At 39.8% G+C, this 20180-nt stretch overlaps 2 pseudogenes; both read left to right on the top strand.

Moving 5' to 3' along the window:
* Nucleotides 1-6809: 6809 nt before the first annotated feature.
* LOC115527379 lies at nt 6810-7435 on the top strand (annotated as a pseudogene).
* Nucleotides 7436-7443: 8 nt separating this feature from the next.
* Nucleotides 7444-15778, top strand: LOC115526932 (annotated as a pseudogene).
* The last annotated feature ends 4402 nt before the right edge of the window (nt 15779-20180 follow it).

The raw sequence follows: 20180 nt of genomic DNA, 5'->3' as shown, positions 1-20180 counted from the left end.
ATCCTCTCCAGCATCTATAGTCTCCTGATTTGCTCATTTTGGCCACTCTGACTGGCGTGAGGTGATACCTGAGTGTGGTTTTGATTTGTATTTCCCTGATAAGGAGCGACGCTGAACATCTTTTCATGTGCCTGTTGGCCATCTGGATGTCTTCTTTAGAGAAGTGTCTATTCATGTTTTCTGCCCATTTCTTCACTGGGTTATTTGTTTTTCGGGTGTGGAGTTTGGTGAGCTCTTTATAGATTTTAGATACTAGCCCTTTGTCCGATATGTCATTTGCAAATATCTTTTCCCATTCCGTTGGTTGCCTTTTAGTTTTGTTGGTTGTTTCCTTTGCTGTGCAGAAGCTTTTTATCTTCATAAGGTCCCAGTAATTCACTTTTGCTTTTAATTCCCTTGCCTTTGGGGATGTGTCGAGTAAGAGATTGCTACGGCTGAGGTCAGAGAGGTCTTTTCCTGCTTTCTCCTCTAAGGTTCTGATGGTTTCCTGTCTCACATTTAGGTCCTTTATCCATTTTGAGTTTATTTTTGTAAATGGTGTGAGAAAGTGGTCTAGTTTCAACCTTCTGCATGTTGCTGTCCAGTTCTCCCAGCACCATTTGTTAAAGAAGCTGTCTTTTTTCCATTGGATGTTCTTTCCTGCTTTGTCAAAGATGAGTTGGCCATACGTTTGTGGGTCTAGTTCTGGGGTTTCTATTCTATTCCATTGGTCTGTGTGTCTGTTTTTGTGCCAATACCATGCTGTCTTGATGATGACAGCTTTGTAGTAGAGGCTAAAGTCTGGGATTGTGATGCCTCCTGCTTTGGTCTTCTTCTTCAAAATTCCTTTGGCTATTCGGGGCCTTTTGTGGTTCCATATGAATTTTAGGATTGCTTGTTCTAATTTCGAGAAGAATGCTGGTGCAATTTTGATTGGGATTGCATTGAATGTGTAGATAGCTTTGGGTAGTATTGACATTTTGACAATATTTATTTTTCCAATCCATGAGCAGGGAATGTCTTTCCATTTCTTTAAGTCTTCTTCAATTACCTTCATAAGCTTTCTATAGTTTTCAGCATACAGATCCTTTACATCTTTGGTTAGATTTATTCCTAGGTATTTTATGCTTCTTGGTGCAATTGTGAATGGGATCATTTTCTTTATTTGTCTTTCTGTTGCTTCATTGTTAGTGTATACGAATGCAACTGATTTCTGGACATTGATTTTGTATCCTGCAACTTTGCTGAATTCATGTATCAGTTCTAGCAGACTTTTGGTGGAGTCTATCGGATTTTCCATGTATAATATCATGTCATCTGCAAAAAGCGAAAGCTTGACTTCATCTTTGCCAATTTTGATGCCTTTGATTTCCTTTTGTTGTCTGATTGCTGATGCTAGAACTTCCAGCACTATGTTAAACAACAGCGGTGAGAGTGGGCATCCCTGTCGTGTTCCTGATCTCAGGGAAAAAGCTCTCAGTTTTTCCCCGTTGAGGATGATGTTAGCTGTGGGCTTTTCATAAATGGCTTTTATGATCTTTAAGTATGTTCCTTCTATCCCGACTTTCTCAAGGGTTTTTATTAAGAAAGGGTGCTGGATTTTGTCAAAGGCCTTTTCTGCATCGATTGACAGGATCATATGGTTCTTCTCTTTTTTTTTGTTAATGTGATGTATCACGTTGATTGATTTGCGAATGTTGAACCAGCCCTGCATCCCAGGAATGAATCCCACTTGATCATGGTGAATAATTCTTTTTATATGCTGTTGAATTCGATTTGCTAGTATCTTATTGAGAATTTTTGCATCCATATTCATCAGGGATATTGGCCTGTAGTTCTCTTTTTTTACTGGGTCTCTGTCTGGTTTAGGAATCAAAGTAATACTGGCTTCATAGAATGAGTCTGGAAGTTTTCCTTCCCTTTCTATTTCTTGGAATAGCTTGAGAAGGATAGGTATTATCTCTGCTTTAAATGTCTGGTAGAACTCCCCTGGGAAGCCATCTGGTCCTGGACTCTTATTTGTTGGGAGATTTTTGATAACCGATTCAATTTCTTCTCTGGTTATGGGTCTGTTCAAGTTTTCTATTTCCTCCTGATTGAGTTTTGGAAGAGTGTGGGTGTTCAGGAATGTGTCCATTTCTTCCAGGTTGTCCAATTTGTTGGCATATAATTTTTCATAGTATTCCCTGATAATTGTTTGTATCTCTGAGGGATTGGTTGTCATAATTCCATTTTCATTCATGATTTTATCTATTTGGGTCATCTCCCTTTTCTTTTTGAGAAGCCTGGCTAGAGGTTTGTCAATTTTGTTTATTTTTTCAAAAAACCAACTCTTGGTTTCGTTGATCTGCTCGACAGTTTTTTTAGATTCTATATTGTTTATTTCTGCTCTGATCTTTATTATTTCTCTTCTTCTGCTGGGTTTAGGCTGCCTTTGCTGTTCTGCTTCTATTTCCTTTAGGTGTGCTGTTAGATTTTGTATTTGGGATTTTTCTTGTTTCTTGAGATAGGCCTGGATGGCAATGTATTTTCCTCTCAGGACTGCCTTCGCTGCGTCCCAAAGCGTTTGGATTGTTGTATTTTCATTTTCGTTTGTTTCCATATATTTTTTGATTTCTTCTCTAATTGCCTGGTTGACCCACTCATTCGTTAGTAGGGTGTTCTTTAACCTCCACGCTTTTGGAGGTTTTCCAGACTTTTTCCTGTGGTTGATTTCAAGCTTCATAGCATTGTGGTCTGAAAGTATGCATGGTATAATTTCAATTCTTGTAAACTTATGAAGGGCTGTTTTGTGACCCAGTATATGATCTATCTTGGAGAATGTTCCATGTGCACTCGAGAAGAAAGTATATTCTGTTGCTTTGGGATGCAGAGTTCTAAATATATCTGTCAAGTCCATCTGATCCAATGTCTCATTCAGGGCCCTTGTTTCTTTATTGACTGTGTGTCTAGATGATCTATCCATTTCTGTAAGTGGGGTGTTAAAGTCCCCTGCAATTACCACATTCTTATCAATAAGGTTGCTTCTGTTTATGAGTAATTGTTTTATATACTTGGGGGCTCCGGTATTCGGCGCATAGACATTTATAATTGTTAGCTCTTCCTGATGGATAGACCCTGTAACTATTATATAATGTCCTTCTTCATCTCTTGTTACAGCCTTTAATTTAAAGTCTAGTTTGTCTGATATAAGTATGGCTACTCCAGCTTTCTTTTGGCTTCCAGTAGCATGATAAATAGTTCTCCATCCCCTCACTCTGAATCTAAAGGTGTCCTCAGGTCTAAAATGAGTCTCTTGTAGACAGCAAATAGATGGGTCTTGTTTTTTTATCCATTCTGATACCCTATGTCTTTTTGTTGGCGCATTTAATCCGTTTACATTCAGTGTTATTATAGAAAGATATGGGTTTAGAGTCATTGTGATGTCTGTATGTTTTATGCTTGTAGTGATGTCTCTGGTACTTTGTCTCACAGGGTCCCCCTTAGGATCTCTTGTAGGGCTGGTTTAGTGGTGACAAATTCCTTCAGTTTTTGTTTGTTTGGGAAGACCTTTATCTCTCCTTCTATTCTAAATGACAGACTTGCTGGATAAAGGATTCTCGGCTGCATATTTTTGCTGTCTAGCACCCTGAAAATCTCGTGCCAATTCTTTCTGGCCTGCCAAGTTTCAAAAGAGAGATCAGTCACGAGTCTTATAGGTCTCCCTTTATATGTGAGGGCACGTTTACCCCTTGCTGCTTTCAGAATTTTCTCTTTATCCTTGTATTTTGCCAGTTTCACTATGATATGTCGTGCAGAAGATCGATTCAAGTTACGTCTGAAGGGAGTTCTCTGTGCCTCTTGGATTTCAATGCCTTTTTCCTTCCCCAGTTCAGGGAAGTTCTCAGCTATTATTTCTTCAAGTACCCCTTCAGCACCTTTCCCTCTCTCTTCCTCCTCTGGAATACCAATTATGCGTATATTATTTCTTTTTAGTGTATCACTTAGTTCTCTAATTTTCCCCTCATACTCCTGGATTTTTTTCTCTCTCTTTTTCTCAGCTTCCTCTTTTTCCATAACTTTATCTTCTAGTTCACCTATTCTCTCCTCTGCCTCTTCCATCCGAGCCGTGGTGGTTTGCATTTTGTTTTGCATTTCCTTTAAAGCGTTTTTCAGCTCCTCGTGACTGTTCCTTAGTCCCTTGATCTCTGTAGCAAGAGATTCTCTGCTGTCCTGTATACTGTTTTCCAGCCCAGCGATTAATTTTATGACTATTATTCTAAATTCACTTTCTGTTATATTATTTAAATCCTTTTTGATCAGCTCATTAGCTGTTGTTATTTCCTGGAGATTCTTCTGAGGGGAATTCTTCCGCTTGGTCATTTTGGATAGTCCCTGGTGTGGTGAGGACCTGCAGGGCACTTCCCCTGTGCTGTGGTGTATAACTGGAGTTGGTGGGCGGGGCCGCAGTCAGACCTGATGTCTGCCCCCAGCCCACCGCTGGGGCCACAGTCAGACTGGTGTGTGCCTTCTCTTCCCCTCTCCTAGGGGTGGGATTCACTGTGGGGTGGCGTGGCCCGTCCGGGCTACTTGCACACTGCCAGGCTTGTGATGCTGGGGATCTGGGGTATTAGCTGGGGTGGGAAGGCAAGGTGCACGGCGGGAGGGGGGGCAGGCTTAGCTCGCTTCTCCTTAGGTGATCCACTTCAGGAGGGGCCCTGTGGCAGCCGGAGGGAGTCAGATCCGCTGCCGGAGGTTTGGCTCCGCAGAAGCACAGAGTTGGGTGTTTGCGCGGAGCGAGCAATTTCCCTGGCCGGAACCGGTTCCCTTTGGGATTTTGGCTGGGGGATGGGCGGGGGAGATGGCGCTGGCGAGCGCCTTTGTTCCCCGCCAAACTGAGCTCTGTCGTCCGGGGGCTCCGCAGCTCACCCTCCCTTTGTCCTCCAGCCTTCCCGCTTTCCGAGCAGAGCTGTTAACTTATGACCTCCCAGATGCTAAGTCGCGCTTGCTGTCGGAACACAGTCCGTTAGGCCCCTCCGCTTTTGCAAGCCGGACTCGAGGGCTCTGCTTGGCTGGCGAGCCGCCCCTCCGCCCCGGCTCCCTCCCGCCAGTCCGTGGAGCGCGCACCGCCTCGCCGCCCTTCCTACCCTCTTCCGTGGGCCTCTCGTCTGCACTTGGGTCCGGTGACTCCGTTCTGCTAATCCTCTGGCGGTTTTCTGGGTTATTTAGGCAGGTGTAGGTGGAATCTAAGTGATCAGCAGGACGCGCGGTGAGCCCAGCGTCCTCCTACGCCGCCATCTTCCTGCGCCTCTCAAAGAGTTGTAGTCTGTTAACTTTGCATCCTATCTATTTTAGGACTGCTGGTCTTTGCAGTCTGACCACAACTGTTTAAATGTCTGTCATTTCAGTCTTCATTGTCCCAAGTTGAGCCCAGAGCTACTCCTCATTCTTGGCTAAATTTCAGACTTAAAGATGGTTCCAGCGTCCACATCAATGGCCACATAGCCCACTTCAGCCTGTTGCTGCTTCCTAAGTAAAGCACCCTGGAAATTTACAGCTTGGATACTTGTCTTAAGGAAAGATTCAGACCTTGGAAAAGGGAAGCAAGATACATCAAATGTCAGAAAAACATGAGATATTTTTGAAAGATATTGGTTCATAAATTTTAATTCCTCTTCTTTGTGACTGTGTAAAACTTCTCAAAGGAAATCTCTATATTTTGCCTTCTCTGACTTTTATCCTTATAGTTTTGTCTTTTATGGGTATATCCATTTTTTGGTGGGGTACAAAATGATGGATTTACATATTTGTTTTAATGCTCCGTGAAACCAGAGTCTTTACTGGTAATAGCATGCCCATGCAAGATTACATTCTTCTCTGTAAGTTACAGTGTCTAGAGATGGGAAAGGATTATAAATAGTATACATTAATAATGCTAACTTTAAAAAGATTTAGAAATAAGAAACTTAAATACTTGCAATCTTTCATTTTAGCCTCCTCTCTTAAGACTTAGTTATTCTTGGGGCGCCTGGGTGGCGCAGTCGGTTAAGCGTCCGACTTCAGCCAGGTCACGATCTCGCGGTCCGTGAGTTTGAGCCCCGCGTCGGGCTCTGGGCTGATGGCTCAGAGCCTGGAGCCTGTTTCCGATTCTGTGTCTCCCTCTCTCTCTGCCCCTCCCCCGTTCATGCTCTGTCTCTCTCTGTCCCAAAAAATAAATAAACGTTGAAAAAAAAAAAAGACTTAGTTATTCTTTCTGAAATTTAGATTTTAATTTATATGATCTATACTAAAAGGTAACATGTAATATCTGTTATATAAGAAGAAAAAAATAAGAAGATAATATTGAAGCCAGGACATCTTGCATAATAAGTGAAACATCAATACGCATCCACACTTGGCCAAACATCCACACTTGGCCAGTGGAGTGACTTGGAATAATACTTTTGAGAATGGATTTTGCATAATATGAAGGAAGAGCTTTTCATAGATTTTTGACCCAATAATTCCACTTTCCATTGGGAAAAAATTAAAATGCCGAACAATTAGATAATATAAATTATGAATATCATGTAAATTATACATCTATTAGAAGGAATAGAATTATTAAATTATATTTTTATACTTATATTACATATACATCTATTAAATTATATTTATGAAGATCATATGTGGAGAAAAGCTTTTATTTTTCAATATAAGTAAAAAAGCAAAAAGACAATTGTATTACTGGGATTTCACATGTGGATAACACAAATACATTAGATGCAGTTCTCTCTTCCTCATCAGGGCCCCATGCTGAGCCATCCCACTTCATCTTCATCATTGTGGAGACACCTGCACTTGCTGCCTCCATGACTGAGCAGATGACATTTCGTGGCATCCTCAAGGGCCACAATAGCTGGATGACCCAGATTGCCACCACTTCCCAGTTCCCAGACATGATACTATCTGCCTCTTGAGATAAGACCATTATCATGTGGAAGCTGACCAGGGATGAAACTAACTAGGGCATCCCACAGCATGTTCTTTAGGGTCATTCCCATTTTGTTAGTAATGTGGTCATACCCTCAGATGGGCAGTTTGCCGTCTCAGGCTCCTGGCATAGAACACTTTGGCTTTGGGACCTCACAGTGTGTACCACCACACACAGATTTGTAGGCCACACAAGGATGTGCTGAGTGGGGCCTTCTCTTCTGGCAACCCAGAAGTCTCTGGCTTCTGAGATAAAACCATCAAGCAGTGGAATACTCTGGGTGTATGCAAATACACTGTCCAGGATGAGAGCCATTTGGAGTGGGTGTCTTGCGTCTGCTTTACATCCAATAGAAGCAATCCCATCATTGTCTTCTGTGGCTGGGACAATCTGGTCAAGGTATGGAACCAAGCAAACCGCAAGCTGAAGACCAATCACACTGGCCACATGGGCTACCTGAACACTGTGATTGTCTCTCCAGATGGATCCCTCTGTGCTTCTTAGAAGCAAGGATGGCCAAGTCCATGCTGTAGGACCTCTATACTCTAGATGGTGGGGACATCATCAATGCCCTGTGCTTCAATCCTAACTAATATTGGCTCTATGTTGCCACAGTCCCCAGAATCAAGATCTGGGACTTAGAAGGCAAGGTAATTGTAGACGAACTGAAGCAGGAAGTTATCAATACTAGCAGCAAGACTGGGCCATCCCAGTGTACCTCTCCGGCCTGGTCTGTTGATGGACAGACTTTGTTTGCCTGCCACATGGACAACCTGGTGTTCATGTGGTAAGTGACCATTGGCACCCACTAGAAATATATGGCGGAGCTTTAGAAAGAAAAAATTGGTTTTCTGACTTTAAAAAAATACATTAGATGCAAACTGGAAGGAAATACTTATTTTAGGAAAGTAGAATTAAATGTGGCCTTTTATTTTTATTTTATTTTATTTTTTTATTTTATTTTTCCCCTTGTAACAAAATGTAAAAAAAATCTAAAAAGATCCTAGAAGGTCATATAATTTCTAGGAAATGACTACACAAACTACATTGAAATAACATTGGCAAAAACCTTAACTAAAACCTGAAATGAAATAAACAAATGCCCATTGATTACACATAGAATTCCACTGTTAAACTTCACTTATTCTACCAATGTAAATATTTGCAACTCAGCTTTTGTGACCCTCCAGTGATATTTCCACTGTTTTCAAAAGCTGTTGAGAAATATTTGGAATTATATTTAGTACTGTTCAAGGTGTATCCAACATCACAGGAGGAAAAGGAGGGCGTAGATCACATAATTAAGGAAGGGGTGCTGCATCTAGAGGTATAGTATTCCCCCTTCATAGGCCAGATCCAGGGAGAGAAGCTGATCTGGGGAACACAGGCCAATATTACTACTCTAGCTCCCCTTGGGAGACAAGGCCCAGAGGCAGAGAGGTCAATATCTGGGAAACCAGGTGGATGCCTGCAGTGGTCAGGGAGGAGACCAGCAGGTCTGCGAATGAAACTATTTTAGGGCTTTTGTTTATATGGGACAAGAAACACAATTCAGAGTATATTAAGCATGTCAGACTATATTGGCTTATGTAACTAGGAAGTACATAATTTGTAGTTCAAATGACGTCAGCAGGATTTTTCTTTCTCTTTCTCTGTGTCTGTTTCCTTATACGCTTTTTTAGATCAGCTTCTCTTTGTCTGTTGGCCTCTTTCTCTTACTTCATTTGGCCTTCTGCCAGGGGGTAGCTTTGCTGAGGACTGTCTCAGGTTTATGTCATTCATCTTAGAGACACCTCCCCCAAAATAAGAACTCCAGGAGGCTCCTTTCCTATTGTATTACATGCACAAATGGTGGTTTAGTTTCCTACACATGGTGGCTGTGAATTGTACTTACAAGTGAATGTTCATTGTTCAGGATGCTGTGCCTGGGGTGCTGTGGTTGGTGAAGTAAGGGCAGTCTTTGTATCTTATTAAAAATACTGACATTAAGAATCTCTCCTATCATTAGTGAAAAATTAGCCCCAAAATAATAGAGCATTGCAAAAACTGCCATCTTTTTTAAAAACCTTGTTTGCTAACCCGTGGCTTTCTATGGTATTTTAGGGAGTAAAAGAGAGTTAAGTGAGTAACTTGAGATATACTTGGGAAAACATGCTATCCTTGTCTCAATATTTTTCTTTTATTTTAAACTCCCTGATTCTATAAAGTCTTCATTCCCCACCACCCCTCCCCCCTTCCTGCACTTGGTGGTTCACATGGTGACAGCAGCTTCCTAGGATGGGGCTGGGGCAGGTCATTTGTAAGTTGAGTGTTTACAAGGTGGGAACTGTCTGTACTGCATTAGTCATTCAAATCTCAGCTTTTAAGTAGGTCAGTTGTCTCTTCTCTAATGAGGGAGTACTTGTTCTCTTAACATTCTGGCAAGCTTGTTTGCTTATTTTCTTCCCTGTCCAAGTCATACTGATGAATACATCCATCTTTTGATCTTCGGGAGGTATATGGAGCAGAAGGAAACCTTGTGATTGGAAAAGAGGAACAGCAGAAGAGAGTCAGACAAAGGTAGCCAAAGTCTGTTTTAATGATTCCAAAGTGATTCAATAATGTAGAAGACACTATCATGACAGTGAGCATCATCCACCCCGTAGCCAGTTTCTGTATGAAAGAAGAATGGATGATGGCTTTCCACTCTAAAAGTTCTTCCCAGCAGATTGTTAGAAGGGCCTTGACATCCTTGCTAGTTAGTACTCCTTGGGGTTAAGACATGTAGGACTTCTGTTTGAAAAGGCAAAAGTCCAATGTATAGGTCACGTCTTACTCATTTTTGTACCTTCTGCACCAGCTCCAGTGCCCAATAAATATTGAGTAAATGAGATGGCCAACATTATCAGCTAAGAATAGTTCATATTTAATATTTTTAGCAGATTAATTCTAGTTATTCATTTAGTCATTCAGCATAATTCTTCAATGATGAAGATTATAAAAATAACCCTTATTGTTTATGTACTATAAGTTAGGCAATGAGCTAAGTGTTTAGTGTCCATTATCTTAATCCTTACAACTCTATGAGATAGTTGCCATTAGTATTACCATTTTATAGGTGAAGAAGCCTAAGCTTCAAGAGGTTACATTATTTTTTCCATGCAAATGACTGATAAATGGCACAGGCAGCACTTGTCTATAAGACACTCTGATGCTTAAAGACTGTACTTTAAATCCCAGTGCTGTGGAATATTGGGAGATAATCCTTCCTGGCTATTTTGCATTTTTTTTCTTGTGTTAGAGAAACTGGGGTGTTTCTTCTGTAAAATTTCCTGGAGTCTGGATTTTTCTGATTGCATCCTTAAAGTATCACTTAATATTTTCACCTTTCCTCTGTATTTTCTGTCCATTGGTAGTCATATATAGAAGCTTGATCAAATTTCAGCTCAACTTTTTTGGTCAAACCGACTAAATAAGTGGTATTGTGTTCTTTCATATGCAGGAGACCTGTACTATTAGGGACTCTCTTTTCTATGGTATTAGCAAGCATTCATACTGAATATCTGGTTCAACTAGTTGTGCTTTTTTAAGTTTATTTATTTATTTTGAGAGAGAGACAGAGATAGCCTGAGTGGGGAGGGGCAGAGAGAGAGGGAGAGAGAAGGAATCCCAAGAAGGCTCCCTGTTGCCGGCACAGAGCTCGAACTCAGGGCTCAAACTCATGAAACTGTGGGACCTAAGCCAAAACCAAAAGTCAGACACTTAGCAGACTGAGCCACCCAGGAGTCCCTCAACTAGTTCTGAGGCTGCAGAATAGTGATTTTCTATCATACTAATTATATATATGTATGTAGGGTCGGGGTGTGTGTGTGTGTGTGCATATAAACATTTTTACCTACTAGCTAAAATACTTCTGTGAAGAGAAACTTTCCCTTATCCATTATTTGGTTACTTAACAGTGTGCTTTGTTTAGGGAGGGCACAAAAAACACCTGACTCTTTCCTTTTCAAAATAATGATTTAGCTCCCAAGGATCTTCCCTGGTTATCAATTAATTGTTTTTATTATGATTATGAACTCACAGATTTAAATATATATGATGGTTTTTAATGTATTGCAGTTCTTGTTGATGACAAAATCATCTCGCATTTTATATATCTGTGCCTCTGCAGGTTGGCTCCGGAGTCATTTGGCACAACCCAAAGAGGTGTTTGATAACTTCTTTACTCTCTTGCATGACAAGATGTCCCAGCTCACCTTTTAAAGTTTCCTGCCCAGACTTGGAATTGTCATTTCTCCTAAGTGGAAAATGATATCTGGAGCCTCCCAGTTTTTATATTGGCATCTAATTTAAGGCAAAAACCATGACTCTGGCCTGGATTCAGCGTGTGGCTAGTCTGGTCCTGACCTCTGGCCAGACTTAAGTAATAGCAAAGACAAAGGATGGATCATAAAGATTTTTTTTTTCGACTGTTTTTATTGTGGTAAAATACACATGACAAAATTTACCATCCTACCCATTTTAATTGTACAATTCAGTGGCATTAGATACACTCATAATGTGCAACCGTCACCACCATCCGTATCTCTATGACTTTCATCTTGTAAAACTGAAACTCTATCCTTATTAAACAATAACTCCTCTTTTCACTGACAGCTACCATTCTTAATTCTGTCTCCATGATTTTGACTAATCTAAGCCCCTTGTACAAGTGGAATCAATCAGTATTTGTCTTTCTGTGGTTGATTTATTTTACTTGGCATAATGTCCTCCAGGTTTACCCATATTGCAGCATAGTTCAGAAAATTCATTGTTTTTAAGGCTGAATAATATTCCATTGTATGAATTATCACATTTTACTTATCTATTCATTCTTCAATGGACACTTGAGTTGCTTCCACATTTTAGCTATTTTTTTTAATGTTTACTTATTTTTGAGAGACAGAGACAGAGAGAGACAGAGAGTGAATGGGGGAGAGGCAGGGAGAGAGGGAGACACAGAATCCAAAGCAGGCTCCAGGCTCTGAGCTGTCAGCACAGAGCCCAATGTGGGGCTTGAACCCATGAACCAAGAGCTCATGACCTGAGCCGAAGTCAGATGCTTAACTGACTGAGCCACCTAGGTGCTCCCACATTTTAGCTATTGTGGATAACGCTGCTCTGAACATGAGTGTGCCAATATATTTTTGAGGCCCTGTTTTCAATTCTTTTGGTGTATATCTAGAAGTAGAATTGCTGGGTTATATGGTAATTCTATTGTTAATTTTTTGAGGCACCTTTATTCTCTTTTCCACAGCATCTGTATATTCCCATCAAGAATACAGAATGCTTTCATGGGCTCTTGGGTGGCTTAGTCGGTTAAGCATCTGACTCGGCTCAGGTCATGATCTTGCAGCTCGTGGGTTCAAGCCCCATGTTGGGCTCTGTGCTGACAGCTTAGATCCTGGAGCCTGCTTTGGATTCTCTCTGCCCCTCTTCCGCTCACGCTCTGTCTCTCTCTCAAAAATAAATAAACATTAAAAATAATTAAAAATAAAAGAATGCAGAATGATTTCAATTCCTCCACATGCTCTCCAACACTTGTTATTTTCTGGGATTTTCTGGCATTGTTATCCAAAATGTAGTAATTGGTGTGAGGTTGTATCTCATTATTGTTTTGTTTTTTTTTTCAATTTTGATTCCAGTATACTTAACATAGAGTGTTATATTAGTTTCATGTGTACACTATAGTGATTTAACAATTCCATAGGTTACTCAGTACTTACCAAGACAGGCTCTCCCAGGTAGGCTCCATGCTGCTAGCACAGAGCCCGATGCAAGGCTTAAACTCACTGTGAGATCATGACCTCAGTTGAGATCAAGAGTCCTACTAAGCCACTCAAGTACCCCAGTGACTCTTTTCTTAATGTTTTTTTTTTTTAATTTGTTTTGAGAGAGAGAGAGAGAGAGAGAGAGAGAGAGAGAGAGAGAGAATGAGCACGGGAGGGGCAGAGAGAGAGAGCACATGAGGATCCAAGGCACCACTAGTGCAGGGCCTGATGCAGGGTTTCAACTTAAGAACTATGAGATCATGACATGAGCCAAAACCAAGAGTCAGGCACTTAACCAACTGAGCCACCCAAGCACCCCAAGATAAATGTCTCTCAGTCCCCATCATCTATTTCACACATCCCCCCTACCCAGCTCTCCTCTGGTAATCATTAGTTTGTTCTCTATAGCTAAGGGTCTGTTTCTTGGTTTGCCTTTTTCTCTCTTTTTTCCCCCTTTGCTCATTTGTTTTGTTTCTTAAATTCTACATAAGAGTAAAATCATGTGGTATTTGTCTTTCTTTGACTGACTTATCTTGCTTACCACTATCTGAGATCAAGAGTTGCACACTCTACCAACTAAGCCAGCCAGGCGCCCCATACCACATCTTCTTTATCCATTCATCCATCAGTGAATACTTGGTCTCCTTCCATAATTTGGCTATTGTAAATAATGCTGCAATAAACATTGAGGTATGTATATATTTTTGATTAATGTTTTCATATTCTTTGGGTAAATACCCAGTAGTGGAATTACTGGATCATATGGTGGTTCTATTTTTAATGTTTTGAGGAACCTCTGTAATGTCTTCCACAGTGGCTGCAACAGTTTGCTTTCCCACCAACAGTGCATGAGGGTTCCTATTAGTCCATATCCTTGTCAACACTTGTTTCTTACGTTCTTGATGTTAGCCATTCTGACAGGTATGATGTGATATCTCATTGTGGTTTTGTTTTGCATTTCGCAGATGATGAGTGATGTTGAGCATCTTTTCATGCATCTGTTGGCTATCTGTGCGTCTTCTTTGGAGGAATGTCCGTCCAAGTCTTCTGTTCATTTTTAATAGGATTATTATTATTTTGGGGGGAGTTCAGTCATATAAGTTCTTCATGTGTTTTGATACTAACCCTTTATCTGATATGTCATTTGCAAATATCTTCTCCCATTCCATAGGTTGCCTTTTAGTTTTGTTGATTGTTTCCTTTGCTGTGCAGAAGCTTTTTATTTTGATGTAGTCCTAATAGTTATTTTTGCTTTTGTTTCCCTTGCCTCAGGGGACCAATCTGAACAAGTTGCTATGGCTGATGTCAGAGAAATTACTGCCTGTGCTCTCTTCTAGGATTTTTATGGTTTCAGGTCTCACATTTAGTTCATCCATTTTGAATTTATTTTTGTGTTTGGTGTAAGAAAGTGGTCCAATTTCATTCTTCTGCATGTAGCTCTCTGGTTTTCCCGGCATCATTTCTTGAAGAGACTGTCCTTTTCCCATTGGACATTCTTTCTTGCTTTGTTGAAGATTAATTGACCATATAGTGGTGGGTTTATTTCTGGATCATCTCTTCTGTTCCATTGATCTGTGTGTCTATTTTTGTGCCAGTATCATACTGTTTTGATTACTACAGCTTTGTAATATAAATTGAAATCCAGAATTGTGATGCCTCCAGCTTTGCTTTTTCTTTTTCAAGATCGCTTTGGTTATTTTGGAAGTCTTTTGTGATTCCATGCAAATCGTAGGATTGTTTGTTTTAGTTCTATGAAAAATGCTGTTGGTATTTTGATAGGGATTGCATTAAATGTGTAGATTGTGGGGTGCCTGGGTGGCTCAGTTGTTAAGCCACTGACTTAGGCTAAGGTCATAATCTCGTGGCTGGTGAGTTTGAGCCCCATGTGGGGCCCTGTGCTGTCAGCTCAGAGCCTGCAGCCTGCTTCTGATTCTGTGTCTCCCTTTCTCTGTGTTCCTCCCCTGCTCATGCTCTGTCTCTCTCCCTTTCAAAAATAAATAAACATTTGAAAAATGTGTAGATTGCAAGGGATGGTGGGGGAGCAAACAAGGTGGCTGAGGCTGCTGCCTCCACCTGCCAGAACTTTCCTGTTGGCCAGAGCTGGAGGGACCAAGGGACTAGGAGGACCTCAGGCGTGCATCAGCAAGCCTTCCATCAGGGTCACTAACTCGCCAGTAGCATGCTCTAGGAGCACCATGCTGCGTGCGCTCGCTCCTCCACCTGTGTTTCTTTGTGTGCTCCTCTAGGAAGCACATTCTCTAGTGTCCTGGCTGACAGGGCTATGGGCGTCCGGGCAGTGGCCTGGCTGTTCCTCTGGGAGGTGGCTGGGCTCACCGGCATACCAGCCACAGCCTACACTGCTATCTCCCACTGACCCTGGCATAAGGACTCTTGCTCTGAAATTATTTTGAATAAGTTTTGAAAGATGGGTCCCATAGAGACCTTTTAATAACAGTGAAATTTGGAGAAATTGTTGAGGACTGATGGACCTGCCAACTCTTAATTAAACAGTACATCCTGGACTTTTTGTGGATCCATATGAGTTAGCTTCATTATGACAGAGAAACATAACAGAGGCAATGATGGTTTCAGAAAATTTTAATATAGGAGCTCCCAATTAGTAGTCCAAAAAATCTAAAGTTCTAATATATGCCAGACAAGACTCACAGTGTATTGTTGCCAAGCTTTTTCACCTGTGCACTATTGCTATCATCGGCCATGTAGTAAAGATGGAAAAACCTTTATTGCAGTCAATAACCCGGATTTATTGATGTATTGTCACCAAGAATTTCCAATTTTGAAATGCTGGGCTCAGTCCAAAGTGGCAGTTCCTTGTGCCTTGAAGAAAAAGGACATCTGCCAAAGGAGCAATCTGAAATCTAGATCAGTATATAAGAATGTGGCTTTACAGGTTCCAGTGAGACCGGCCCTACACACCTCTTCAGTAGGTTCTGTGACTCTGCTCATTACCATCCCATGTTCTACTTTGGTCCTTGTGGCTGTTTTCAAATATGCCCGTTTCCCCTGTAAGCTATATGGAGTTAAATGCTTTCCATAAACTAAAATAAGACCTATTTACTTATCTTCATTTTGGTTAGGAAAAGGAATTGTTTTATGGATTAGAGACAAATTATTCTCATTTTGTGAGTAGAAACACTTTAATTTCAGCTAAAAATGGAGAGAATCCTCACAAACAAGAAAAGATAATTTGAAAGAAAAAAATAAAATGTGTAGATTTCTTTGGGTAGTATAGACATTTTATTGATATTTGTTCTTCCAATCCTTGAGCATGAAATATCTTTCCATTTCTTTGTGTGCTCTTCAACTTCTTTCATCAGTGTTTTATAGTTTTCAGAGTACAGATCTTTTACCTTTTTAGTGAGGTTTATTCCTAGATATCTTACTATTTTGGGTGCAGTTGTAAATGAGATTTTTTTTAAAATTTCTCTTTCTACTCCTTCATTACTGGTGTATAGAAATGCAACAGGTTCTGTATGTTGATTTTGTATCCTGCAATTTTACTGAATTCTTTTATCAGTTCTAGTAGTGTTCTGGTGGAGTCTGTCAGGTTTTCTATACATAGTATCATGTCATCTGTAAATAGTGAAAGTTTTACTTCTTTCTTATCAATTTGGATGCTTTTTATTTCTTTTTGTTGTCTGATTAATGTGGCTAGGACTTCCAGTACTATGTTGAATAAAAGTGGTGAGAGTGAACATCCTTGTTTATTCCTGACCTTAGGGGAAAGATTCTCAGGTTTTCCCGATTGAAGATGATGTTAGCTTGTGGGGTTTTCATATATGGCCTTTATTATGTTGAGGAATGTTCCCTCTAAACCTACTTTGTTGAGGGTTTTTATCATGAAAGGATGTTGTACCTTTTTTTTTTTTAAAGTTTATTTATTTTTATTGAGAGAGAGTACCAGCAGGGGAGGGACAGACAGAGAGGGAGTCCCAGCCGTCCCAGGATGTTGTACTTTGTAAAAGTAAAATGCTTTTTCTATGTCTATTGAAATGATCATATGATTTGGGGTGCCTGGGTGGCTCAGTCAATTCAGTGTCTGACTCTTGAGTTCAGCTCAGGTTATGATCCTAGGGTCATCGAGCCCTGCATAAGGCTTTGCACTGAACATGGAGCCTGCTGAAGATTCTCTTTCTCTCTCCTTCTGCCCATCTCCCCCACATGTGTTTTCTCTCTAAAATAAAAAAAAAAATAAATAAATAAAATAGAATAAATTCTCAAAAAAAAGAAATGATCATATGGTTCTTAATATTTCTCTGATTAATGTGATATCACATTGATTGCGAATATTGAACCATCTTTGCAACCTAGGAATAAATTCCACTTGATTTTGGTGAATGATTTTTTATTTTAAAAAAAAAAAATTTTTTTTCTTTTTTCAACGTTTTTATTTATTTTTGGGACAGAGAGAGACAGAGCATGAACGGGGGAGGGGCAGAGAGAGAGGGAGACACAGAACCGGAAACAGGCTCCAGGCTCCGAGCCATCAGCCCAGAGCCTGACGCGGGGCTCGAACTCACGGACCGCGAGATCGTGACCTGGCTGAAGCCGGACGCTTAACCGACTGCGCCACCCAGGTGCCCCGGTGAATGATTTTTTAAATGTATTATTAGATTCGGTGTGCTAGTATTTCGTTGAGAATTTTGCATCTATGTTCATCAGAGATATTGGCCTGTAGTCTTCTCTTTTTGTGGTGTCTTTATTTGGTTTTGGTATCAAGGTAATGCTGGTCTCATAGAATGAATTTGGAAGTTTTCCTTCCTTTCCTATTTTTTGGAATAGTTTGAGAAGAATAGGTATTAACTCTTCTTAAATGTTTGGTAAAATTTGCCTGTGATGGCATCTGGTCCTGAACTTTTGTTTGGAGTTTTTTGATTACTGTTTCAATTTCCTTGCTGATAATCAGTCTGTTCAAAATTTCTATTTCTTCTTGTTTCAGTTTTGGTAGGTTACATGTTTCTAAAAATTTATCCAATACTTCTAGTTGTCCAATTTGTTGGCATATAGTCTTTTGTAATATTTTCTTATAATTGGTTGTTTTCCTGTGGTGTTTGTTATTTCTGCTCTCTCATTTGTGATTTTATTAATTTGAGTCTTTCTCCTTTTTTCTTGATAAATTTGGCTAGAGGTTTATAAATCTTATTGATTTTTTTTTCAAGGGATCAGCTCCTGGTTTCATTGATTTGTTCTATTGTTTTTTGTTTGTTTGTTTCTATATCATTAATTTCTGCTCTAATCTTTATTATTTCCTTCCGTCTGCTGATTTTAGTTTTGTTTGTTGTATTTTTCTAGCTCCTTTAGGTGTAAGGTCAGGTTGTATTTGAGATTTTTCTTACTTCTTTAGGTAGGCCTTTATTGCTATAAACTTGCCTCTTAGAACTGCTTTTGCTGTATTGCAGAGGTTTTGAAAGGTTGTGTTTTCATTCTCATTTGTTTTCATGTACTTTTTGATTTTTTCTTTGGTTTTTTGATTGACCCATTCAGTGTTTTTTGTACGTTATTTAACCTCCATGTATTTGTGGTCTTTCCATATTTTTTCTTGTGATTTAATTCTAGTATCGTGGCATTGTGGTCAGAAAAAGTGCATGGCATGACTCTGATCCCTTTGAATTTGTTGAGACTTGTTTTGTGGCCTAATATGTGAGCTCTTGTGGAGTGTTCTATGTGCACATGGAAAGAATGTGTATTCTGTTTTAGGATAGAAAGTTCTGAATATATTTGTTAAATTCATCTTTTGTAGTGTGTTATTCAAAGCCATTGTTTCCTTGTTTATTTTATGTTTCGATGATCATCCATGGATGTACATAGGGTGTTAAAGTCTTCTACTATTATTGTATTATTATTGATTAATTCCTGTATGTTTGTCATTAACTGTTTTATGTATTTAGTTGTTCGTATGTTGGATGTATAAATATTTACAATCGTTATATCTTATTGTTGGATTGTCCCCTTTATCATAGTTCCCCTCTTTATCTCTTGTTTTAGTCTCTGTGTGTTTTTCTTGTATTTTTATTTCACTTATTTTTTAAATTTACATCCAAGTTAGTTAGCATATAGTACAACAATGATTTCAGGAGTAGATTCCTTAATGCCCTTACCCATTTATTCCATCCTCCCTCCCACAACCCCTCCGGAAACACTCTGTTTGTTCTCCATATTTAAGAGTCTCTTCTGTTTTGTCCCCCTCCCTGTTTTTATATTATTTTTGCTTCCCTTCCCGTATGTTCATCTGTTTTGTCTCTTAAAGTCCTCATATGAGTGAAGTCATATGATATTTGTCTTTCTCTGACTAATTTCACTTAGCATAATACCCTCCAGTTCCATCCACGTAGTTGCAAATGACAAGATTTCATTCTTTTTGATTGCTGAGTAATACTCCATTGTATATATATACTACATCTTCTTTATCCATTCACCCATCAATGGACATTTGGGCTCTTTCCATACTTTGGCTCTTGTTGATAGTGCTGCTATAAACATTGGGGTGCATGTGCCCCTTTGAAACAGCAAACCTGTATATTCCTTGGATAAATACCTAGTAGTGCAATTGCTGGGTCATAGGGTAGTTCTATTTTTAATTTTTTGAGGAACCTCCATACTGTTTTCCAGAGTCACTGCACCAGTTTGCATTCCCACAAGCAGTGCAAAAGAGATCCTTTCTCTGCATCCTTTCCAACGTCTGTTGCTGCCTGAATTGTTATTGTTACAGGTGTGAGGTAGTATCGCATTGTGGTTTTGATTTGTATTTCCCAGGTGATGAGTGATGTTGAGCATTTTTTCATGTGTCAGTTGGTCATCTGGATGTCTTCTTTGGAGAAGTGTTTATTCATGCCTTTTGCCCATTTCTTCACTGAATTATTTGTTTTTTGGGTGTTGAGTTTGATAAGTTCTTTATAGATTTTGGATAGTAACCCTTTATCTGATATGTCGTTTGTAAATATCTTCTCCCATTCTGTCGGTTGCCTTTTAGTTTTGCTGAATGTCTCCTTTGCTATGCAGAAGCTTTTTATTATAATGAGTTCCCAAAAGCTCATTTTTGCTTTTGTTTCCCTTGTCTCTGGAGACGTGTTGAGTAAGAAGTTGCTGCAGCCAAGATCAAAGAGGTTTTTGCCTGCTTTCTCCTTGAGGATTTTGATGGCTTCCTGTCTTACATTTAGATCTTTCATCCATTTTGAGTTTATTTTTGTGTATGGTGTAAGGAAGTGGTCCAGGTTCATTTTTGTGCATGTCACTGTCCAGTTTTTCCAGCACCACTTGCTGAAGAGACTGTCTTCATTCCATTGGGTATTCTTTCCTGCTTTATCAAAGATGAGTTGGCCATACTTTTGTGGGTCCATTTGTGGGTTCTCTATTCTGTTCCATTGATCTGAGTGTCTGTTTTTGTTCTAGTACCATACTGTCATGATCATTACAGCTTTGTAATACAGCTTGAAGTCTGG

The sequence above is a fragment of the Lynx canadensis genome, chromosome D2 (assembly GCF_007474595.2).
Source record: "Lynx canadensis isolate LIC74 chromosome D2, mLynCan4.pri.v2, whole genome shotgun sequence".
In the NCBI taxonomy this organism is placed as follows: Eukaryota; Metazoa; Chordata; class Mammalia; order Carnivora; family Felidae; genus Lynx; species Lynx canadensis.
This window is presented reverse-complemented; position numbering and strand designations above follow the sequence as displayed.